General features: G+C 44.2%; 1 pseudogene; it reads left to right on the top strand.

The window, feature by feature from the left end:
• The first annotated feature begins 2,363 nt into the window (after window positions 1-2,363).
• LOC119358328 lies at window positions 2,364-5,419 on the top strand (annotated as a pseudogene).
• The last annotated feature ends 5,058 nt before the right edge of the window (window positions 5,420-10,477 follow it).

A 10,477-nucleotide genomic window follows, 5' to 3' on the forward strand; every position in this document is an offset into this window, starting at 1 on the left:
GTAAAATTTCAGCATGAAGAATAGTAACATGCGTTAAAAAGCCCCAGACTTTTTTTTTGCACAACCCTAATTTCAACGTATTTCGTCCTGAAAATTTTGCACTTGTGCTGCCTTCATCTATATCTATATTTTTTCAGAATTTTTTGAAATGTAAAAATATGAATTTTCATGAATTTTGAATTTTTCATTTGGAGGTCTCCATAAAGCTCGGCCTTCAAAAGCAATTTTGGCAAATGTTTCCTTTATTTAGGCTAGCAGATGTGTTTTCTAGGGCTGGCAAATGCAAGAGAGCGGATATGCTGCCCGTTTCTCTACTTTTTTTAGGTGACCCCGTTCCGCTACTGAAGGCACATGAAAGAATAGTAGCTACTCAGGGCGTTGTAAAGAAAATCATTACTGATAATGTTCATGCGGGTTTAAGAGTGACAACATCATTGCCCCACTTCAATTGCAACCTCTTTACTGAAGTTTTTGGAGTATTTCTTGAAGCAGAGATTGCCGCCGTGAAAAAGGTGTCTTCAAGAGAGTTCATTGTAACTCTTAGTCATATGAGTTACTTTGTATATTCTTGGATCTTATGTTCAAATCAGTGTGCATGTACTTGTTATGAGTATGAATAAAATTACGGTGTTTCTCAAAAAGAAATGTAGCTTTTGGGCCCGGTGACAAACAAGAGAAGGCAAAAACGCAAGCGTGGAGAGAATAACAAATGCACGACCGCACAAGATCACTTCCGCCGTCTAGTTCCAGTCCCGTGGTTATCGAACTCGCCGCCGCTTTCCTCGCTGCTGTCGGTGCTCCCCATCTGCTGCCGAGGCTTCTTCTCCCCGTCATGCCGCCGTCACTGATATGCGTCTCCGCCTCCTCTCCATCTTCAGGCCTCGAGCCCCGTTCAACATCGCCGGTGTTCGTTCCCACCAGAGATCTAAGGTCGAAAACCAAGTTAGTCCCCAATCCAGAGTGTTGCCGCCAGTTGCCCCGATGGAGCTCCACCCGATGGTAACTTATTTTTTACCATACCCCTTTTCGTTTTGTTGTATAGGAGTGAAGTGTGAACCCTTGTTTGTTTCCGTAGAACACCGGCTAAATCCTGCGAGATCCACCGAAGACACACCTCCACATGCCCTGTTAGGCGAGAAGAGCCTTATTCCATCTTTGCCTCCTATTTCTAAATAGGACACAAACCTTAAACATGCACAAAAAGACACCTAAAACACGGAACATGACCCTCCAATCCGCAAGGGCCGAGATCCACTACGCCTCCATGACCTAAGGCCACAGGAGATGAGATGGACTTGTGGCGCCGCCAGCAAGACCCTAGTCGCCCTTCAACTTGCGACAACACTGGCAAACGGGTAACACATTTTTTTCGGAAAACATTCACATATGAACATATTTAGGTGCAACTATATTGTGCAGATACTACATATTTTGACAGGACAATTTTTTCACTCAATAATTCGTGTCAAGACGATACCACCTAACATATGTACAGCTTGTTCAAGAAACAAAGAAGAGAAATATGTATAGCAAGATGCACATGGCTCACAAACATACTTATTTTTTAAACACATATTACAATTTTTAAATATGTATAGCTATGATGGCCCGCGCCGCGTTCAACGTCCCCGGCATTCGCCGCGCCAGAGACCTGAGGTCGAAAGCCGAGTCAGTCCCCAACCCGGCGCGTCGCCGCGAGCTGCCCCGACTGAGCTCCACCTGATGGTAACTCATTTCTTGGCCTACTTGTTGTGAACCGTTGCTTGTCGCCCCGACGGTGCTCTCCAATTTCAGTTTTTGTTGTAGTTGTGAAACCTTGCTTGTTGACTGATTGTGGCTGTACTTGTGAACCCTTGCTTAACGGCAAGGGTGCTGGATGGTGAAATCTGAATATCTCTGGCAGTAAATTTGACTGGTTGCCGTGCAAGTCCAAGTCCCCGGATCCACATGGCGCAGATTTTCTTCATGGCGACAGTGACCGACGCCCAGCGATGGCTGCAAACCGGGACAGGTGACAGCTGATGAGTTTCTCCGTGCTTGATTCAGTCAGGGAACACCGTCGGCCCCGGATGTAGCATGTGAGATATTTCTTGTTTCTTGATCTTCAATACACCGCGGAGACCTCGCGGTCTTGTGTACACACTTGCCTTTCCCCTATCAATCTAGGCTGGACTTTGTGTGGACAACCGGATACAAAACTGGTGCTAATGTGACAAGCCACATCAGGAATACCAATACTCTGATACAGTACTTCAGCTCCTACCTCGCACATTTGAGCCATCCAAGCAAACAGTCTGAAGCATCTTCATAGTTCACACAATATCTCCTTACTTTCCTCTTCACAAGCATATGCAGAAGGCCTAATGGGCATGATTCTGCTCCCTGTTTTCACCCTCCTGTTACTGATTTGTTTCTGCAACTCCAAGGATCGCCTAACACCTGCAAAGCCACTCTCCATCGACGACAGGCTCATCTCAAATGATAGCATCTTTGCTCTTGGCTTCTTCTCCCCGAAAAACTCAACTGCAAACTCATATGTCGGCATATGGTACCACAACATCCCCGAGCGAACATATGTGTGGGTCGCAAACCACGACAGCCCTATCACTGGCAGCTCCTCTGGTAAGTTTGTTCTGACCAGCAGCTCTGATCTTGTCTTGTTAGACTCCAAAGGAAGCACTCTTTGGACAACCACGAACAACATCACCACTGAAGCCACCGGAGCTGCTGCCATGCTGCTGGACTCTGGGAACTTGGTTATCAGGTTGCCGAATGGCACAGATATATGGCAGAGCTTCCATCACCCAGTCGACACCATTCTCCCAAATATGAGTTTACAGCTGAGCAACAACAACAACAACCTCTCCACGCACCTCGTTGCCTGGAGAGCCCCTGATGACCCATCTACGAGTGACTACTCCTTGGGTGGTGACTCAAGCCTCCAGATCCTCGTTTGGAATAGGACGAGGCCATACTGGCGCAGGGCTGCGCTGGATGGTGTATTGGTCTCTGCCATGTATCAGAGGGAATCAGGTCCCATCATGTCCCAAACAATTGTCAACAGAGGTGGTGAGTTTTACTTGACGTACACTGTCTCTAACGGCTCACCAGGCATGCGCATGGTGCTGCACTACATGGGCATGGTGAAATTCCTGGCGTGGAACAACAACTCATTAGCTTGGGAGGTTTTCTTTGAGCGGCCCGGTCCTAGCTGTGACCGCTATGCTTCATGCGGCCTGTTTGGCTATTGTGATACCACGCATGCAGTTGCGACGTGCAAGTGCCTTGATGGATATGAATCTATTGGTCTTGACTTTTCCCTAGGATGTCAGAGAAAGAAGCAGCTGCATTGTGGTCAAGGAGATAGTTTCGTTACCTTGCTTAACATGAGGACTCCCGACAAGTTCATGGTCAGCTCACTACTACCAGTTTTGCTCTCCCTACTTTAGATCAAGGGCAGTATCCTTCTTCATCAGGTGTATTCAAGTTTTACTATTTCACATGGCAAACATTTACATGCTCATGAGTCTATATGTTAGCGTGTTTGGTGACTGCGGTCAATTTTACACTAGATACAACTTGCTTCCCAACATTATTTTTCTTGTACTTTACTTAATGTTTTGTGAGAAGATACAGTATCACAGTAGATATCCATATATGTTTTTCTCTTTCTCTTTTGTTTCCCTCTCCCTTCCACGTAAACCAATAGTTGGCCTGGATATACACACTTCGTCAATCAACTTTTATGTATAGTGAGTAAGTATTCTATCTGTTGTCTTGCAGTCCGTAAGAAGACTGGTGCACTGAAGATTGTACTCCCAGTCACGGCAAGTCTACTGATACTTGTGTGCATTTGTCTTGTCTGGATACGCAAGTTGAGAGGTTGAACAAGATTCAATTATATATCCAAGTTAATGCCATGTTAATGCATTAGCGATTAACATAACTGGTATGGATTCCTGGCAGGCAAGGACCAAACCAAGGTTCCCCTAAATTTTGCGATGCTAGAACCGGACAGTTCTGATGGACTATACGATGAGAATTCAATTTTTTTGTGGATCAGCTACGAAGACATTGTCCCTGCTACAGACGGTTTCTCTAACTCCATTGTGCTTGGAAGAGGGGGCTTTGGCATAGTATACAAGGTAACATAAATGTCACTTTGACGATTGCAATAGTGGAAGGTATTCTTTCAGTATTAATCTGAACTATGTAACCACGTAGGGAAAACTGGAAGGTGGCAAGGAAGTTGCTGTTAAAAGGCTAACCAAGTGCTCTGATCAAGGAATGGAGCATTTTAGAAATGAAGTAGTTCTTATTGCAAAACTGCAGCACAGAAACTTAGTTAGACTTCTTGGTTACTGTGTCCATGGAGCTGAGAAGCTTCTTATTTACGAATACTTACCCAACAAAAGCTTGGACTACTTCCTATTTGGTATGTCCTAATCATGTATATTGATTCTTACGTCCAGAGAATGAGCATGCTTGATTTTAAGACTAACATGGCTTCACATGCTTTGTTGTCGGCGTACAGATGATGCTAAAAGATCTATGCTTGATTGGCCAGCAAGGTTTAGTATAATCAAAGGGGTAGCTAAAGGACTTGTGTACCTACACCACGATTCTAGAATGACGATAATTCACAGAGATCTCAAAGCAAGCAACATCCTGTTGGATGCGGAGTTGAGACCCAACATATCAGATTTTGGCATAGCAAGGATCTTTGGTGAAAACCAGCAACAAGCAAATACTAGGCATGTTGTCGGGACATAGTGAGTATTAAACTATTGATTCCTTCACTAGACTAAACATGCTCAAATGACTATTTATGTGCTTCAACTAATTAATTCATGTGCACTTGCTTGTGAAACTATTCAAACAGCGGTTACATGTCGCCCGAATATGCGATGGAAGGCATTTTTTCGGTCAAGTCCGACACATATAGCTATGGGATCTTGCTACTGGAGATTGTAAGTGGGTTAAAGATTAGCTCACCTCAACATCTTATAAGGGAATTCCCAAACCTTATAGATTATGTAAGTGCTACCAAATACTTTGAATTTGGCCTGCTCAAGTACAACATGGCGAACGTAGATACCAACTTATTATCCTCGGCCATGTTTCAGGCATGGAACTTACTGAAAGAAGGAAACTCAAGGGATTTCCTAGAAACTGTGCTGCTGAACAGCTGCTCGCTGCATCAAGAGTCGTTGTGCATCCATATCGCATTATCGTGCGTTCAGGGCAGCCCGAGTGCCAGGCCACTCATGTCGCTTTGGTCTCTATGCTGGAAAACGAGGCCATGCCACTCACGATACCAAGGCAGCCTTCGTATTTCGTTGGAAGGAGACGTGAAGCTGAAGAAGCGAGGGAGGACTCTGTTAACAGCATGAGCCTGACGACTCTAGCAGGACGCTAGCAGAGCGAGCAGAGGCGTACGGTGTCGGTGGGCTCACACAGATATAGGTTAGCTGGCTGATGTTCTTATATTCCATCTGTCTTGTTCTTGTGGCCCCTTTGCTTGTTGCTTTGAATGATAATTCTGTTGCAGCTACTCTGATTGCGAGTTGTGTGTGTAATAATTCCGTTGCAGCTACTCAGATTGCAATCAAGCTCTGTATAACGATGTTTGGTCCGGCTGGTGCCTCTTCTTAATAATCTTGAGGCAGGGAGGAAACCCGTCTCCTTTCAAAAAATAAATAAATATGTGTCAGCTATAATGGGCATCATGGTCTTTGAACTGCAAATGCAAAGGGAGATCTTTTGCTACATTTGGCTCAGCCACTGATGCAACAGAGTATGACATCTCTCCCCGAAAGTCCCCTTGTACTCCCGAGCTCATTTGAGCTCGGGGTGAACAGTAAATTCTGAAAAAAAATGTTTGTTCTTTACAATTTTGGAATTTTTTTGTTGCAAATTTTCATCCATAAAAAACATTCGTGGAAGTCATGAAAAAAGAAACAAAAACAACACTAGCATTTTTGGAGTATCTATTTTGTTTTTTTACCATGACTTCCACAAATGTTATTTCGGGATGAAAATTTTCGAACACTGACAACATTGTTTTGTAGAAACAAAATCTGTAACTATGAAAAATAATGTCTGCAAAATGCCTTCTAAACAAAATGTTGGGCTAGTGAGTCTGGCGAACGACCAAATAGAGCGAGCATGTCGGGCATTGCCTTTAAAAAAAGGAAATGCTTTTAATCAGTAGTCTAATCAGAAGCATTTGACTGCGGTCGATTCTAGTTGAATCGCACGGCTCCGACGTTACATATTTATTAGCAAAATATTCGTCAAACTGATCGATTCCAGTCGATCAGAAGCTTCCACCTTACACTTGTAATGTGCCCATTTGCATCTTTTCCATGCTTCTTACAGTGTCGCTTCTATATTACAATCATTTTTTTTTCGTCGGTACAAAGAAATGCTTCCGTTGATCAACATATATGATCGGTTTAGTTTGTATATCAGCGACACAAAATATGCATCCCCATGTTGATAGCTAGTTGGTTTGTTATCCATTATCAATGATATATGCATCATACAAAGATATGTAATGTCGGGTTCCTCAGCTTCATGCTTCCTACATTTTGCCATACTATGTCTTAACAGATATTTCTATTGTTTTGCATTATTGTAACTTAAACACTGGCCTTCTGCTTCTTGGTTTTCCTTGGCTAAGTTGCATAATTACATCCATGCTTCTACCTTTATGTCCTTGTTGTTCCATTCTTCTGAGGTATTCTAGTTTGAACATTTCCCCATGCTTCTAGTTTCATCACATACTCCAGTATATCTTGTGCATGCTTTGCATCATTCCTTTCCTGGCTACCTCATTTCCTCGTTGCCATTGTGTGGTTAACCAGTTAAGTTATTATCTCCCATTGTACTTAATTATTTTCACTGATCGTATGTTATCAGTTGTTCTGGCAATTCTCATATTATTATCTTTACTAGAGCGTACTACAATTTATATATTTAATTGATAACGAAAGCAATTTATCAATTTCTCAGTTGGTGTTTTCCTGGAGGGTGTGCTTCCTTTGGTCTTGCTAGCTTGTCCTGCACATCCTCACCATCGTCATCGAGCATGGGCGCATCTAGTGTGGGGGTCATGGGGGCAATGCCCTCACAAGCAATTTGCAGATTTACTTTTACTAGTGCATATGTATATACATTTAGCCATTTTTGTGCAATTCAACCGTCATTGCCATTGCTTGCTCCCACATTCATCAAATTCTACATCCGACAATGTCGTCGAGGTGTGCTTTGTTGGTTCTGCTCTTCATTGTGCCATCATCATCATCGAGGTGGACCACTAGTCAGGAAGGGTGTGAAAACCTCTTGAACTGGCTGTATGTGGAAGGATGCGCGACCATTCTTGGTGGTGTTTGTGTCGTGTGGAGATGAGTAAAAACCTAACCCCGTGATACATTCCTGTTATTCAAAGGGACTTCTATATATGGAAGCAAATTTGGAATTCCTATGAAGCAAGTTGTATTTTCTTACAGAAGCAACTTCTATTTTTCTTTATGTAATGTTTGATGGAAATAATTTTTTACTTTGTCGGAAGCATGTGACCCATACACTCCAAACAATTCTCTTGACGCGTGAAACATATTTTGTCTGCTCAAACAAAATATGTTGGACACAACTTCTAATTACAAGACTGAAATAGTCTCAAAGAATTGTAACAAGACCAAAGCAATCTACAGTTTTTGTGCAAACTCTAAGCATATGAAAGCAATTTGATCCAAACAAATGATAACATTCCAAAACAAATAAGAAAAACAAACTAAAGTTTTGGAAGCAAGGATCCTCGCGATTGAAAATAGTGTAGGAAGAAAAAAAATCCTAGCGGTTGAAAACTTCTTTTCGTACGAAGCAAAAGAAAATAATAGGAAGCAACAATCTTGTTTCATACTCCCTCCATTTTCAGAATATAAGGTGCATTGCTTTTCCGTGCAAGTCAACCATTTGCATGTTTGATGAAGGTTATAGAATAAATGAACAACATTTGCAATACCTAATAGATAAAGTATGAAACTGCTTTTCTTGATGGATCCAATAATATAAATTTCATATTGTGGATATTGATATATTTTTCGTAAAAAATGGGTCAAATATGCACTCATTTGACTTCTGAAAAAGCAAATACACCTCGTATAAAGGAACGGAGGGAGTACGAAGCAAAGAAAGTTTAGGAAGCATTGCTCCTCACGATTGGACACAAACAAAATATTTTAAAATAACCATGCCGAGATTTAAGGAAGAAGTTAGGAAAGGAATGAATCATAATTAATGTAAAATCAAATCAAATTAAATACCATATCGTTTGGAAAGAGAAATCAAATAGCGTACCGTTCGTCAGTCCTGACCGGCAAGTGGAAAATTACAGTGACAAAGGAACAGACGACGGCTGGTCAAAAGTTGTACTGGACACCTCATCCATCCATGGATGGATGAAGCGCTAGCTGGCAGAGAAAATAGACTAGGCAACACAGTACGGCAAGGGGCCCATCCTGTTAAAATCAGGGAGGGGATAGGTTTAGATTGAAAACTTATGTAGCCCTTCGTAGCTTGTTAAAGTAGGTGTAGGATTATCGGTACTGCATATACCTGGCCATTCCTCGGGCCGGGCCGGGCTTCGGGCCGGGCCAACCAAAGCCCGGCGCAAAAAATCCAGGCCCGAGCCCAGCCCAGCCCAGCCCGGCTGTCGGACCTAAAATCAGGCCCGAGCCCGGCCCATCACACCAAAAGCCCGTCGGGCCTCGGGCCACGGGCCGGGCCTCTTCCTTAAATGGCAAAATCGACGGGCCCGGGCCCGGCCCGGCCCGGGCTTCGGGCTCAAAACCTAGGCCCGAGCCCGGCCCATGGACAAGGTCGGGCCGGGCCGGGTCAGGCTTTTCGGGCCGGGTCGGGTCGGGCCGGGCTGCCCATGGCCAGGTATACCGCATAGAGGAGCAGGATGAATGGATGGGCATGGAAAGCCGCTTGGTACCGTAGCTTGCATGCTGCTGTAGGATGGATGGACGACTTCCACAAAACATATTGTGAAGAGCAGCACCGTGAAACTCGCTAAGCGCATCTAGGCCCCTGATGATCCTGCCTAATCGTTCGGGCGGGCAATCTGATCACAAAACAGATTGTGAAGAGCAGTGCCCTGAAACTCTCGTTTGTTGTAAACTATACATTTTTTTAAAAGGAATGCCGCCGGGGGGGGGGGTCCCTAGCTTGCACTCCGTGGTGGCGCATAGTAGAGTGCCACATTCTACAAGGAATATAAATGCTAAGCCATTGTTATAATATTTCAAGATATATATCCTCTTGTTCTTGTTCATACAGACGATCTCAAAATGAATGCAAATTCTTTTCGCTCCGCACGTACGTATATTCCAGACTACATACATACGGATGGATCTTCTCCCCAGTAGAGCAATTAAAAAGAATCAGTCGTAGGGACATGAGGGCACGAGACATAATAACACGGGGCACTAGGTTGCCAAACATGGTGGATGAGCAAGTAGGTGTTGGATGAATGGCAACTGCATTCTCAGAAGGGCCAGAGGTCAATACATGTACATGTGTGGTAAAGTGCAAAAGACCCCTTATACAATGGGGATAAACCGAAAAGGGCTATACACATCTAACACCCCCCCTCCCCCCTCAAACTCATGGTGGATCGACAACACTGAGTTTGGAGAGAAGAAAACTATGCTGTGCTCGAGTCTGTGCCTTCGTGAAGAAATCTGCCAACTGTAACTCAGAGGGCACATAGTGAAGAGCGAGAGTCTGATCCTGCACAGCAGCACGCATAAAGTGGGCATCCACACCGATGTGCTTGGTGAGCTCATGCTTCACCGGGTCACGTGCAATACTGATAGCACCAGTACTGTCTGACAATAAGGGAGTCGAGGTAGCAGCAGACACACCAAAATCCTCAAGTAGCCACCGCAACTAGATCACCTCAGCCGTCAGCATAGCCATGGCTCGCAACTCAGCCTCTGTACTCGAGCGAGAAACTACAGTCTGTTTCTTGGTCTTTCAGGCAATAAGAGAGCCACCAAGAAAGACACAGTAAGCAGACAGTGAGCGTCGATCAGAGGGATCACTAGCCCAGGTAGCATCAAAGTAGGCCTGGAGCTCAAGAGAGCTGGAGCGGGGAAAGAAAAGGCGCTGAGAGATCGTGCCACGAAGATATCGTAGAACAAGGAGGAGATGACTATAGTGGACAGAGGTGGGGGCTGAAACGAACTGACTCAGAATATGGACAGGATAGGAGATGTCAGGACGCGTAACAGCAAGATAGACAAGACTGCCAACAAGGTGACGATAGCGAGTGGAATTAGGGAGAGGGTCACCATCAGAGGCATGAAGCTGAACATTGAGCTCCATGGGAGTTACAACAGTGCGCTCATCACCAAGAGCAGCGCGAGCAAGAAGACCCTGAATATATTTTTCTTGGGAGATGTAG

Source organism: Triticum dicoccoides, chromosome 2A (assembly GCF_002162155.2).
Source record: "Triticum dicoccoides isolate Atlit2015 ecotype Zavitan chromosome 2A, WEW_v2.0, whole genome shotgun sequence".
Lineage (NCBI taxonomy): Eukaryota > Viridiplantae > Streptophyta > Magnoliopsida > Poales > Poaceae > Triticum > Triticum dicoccoides.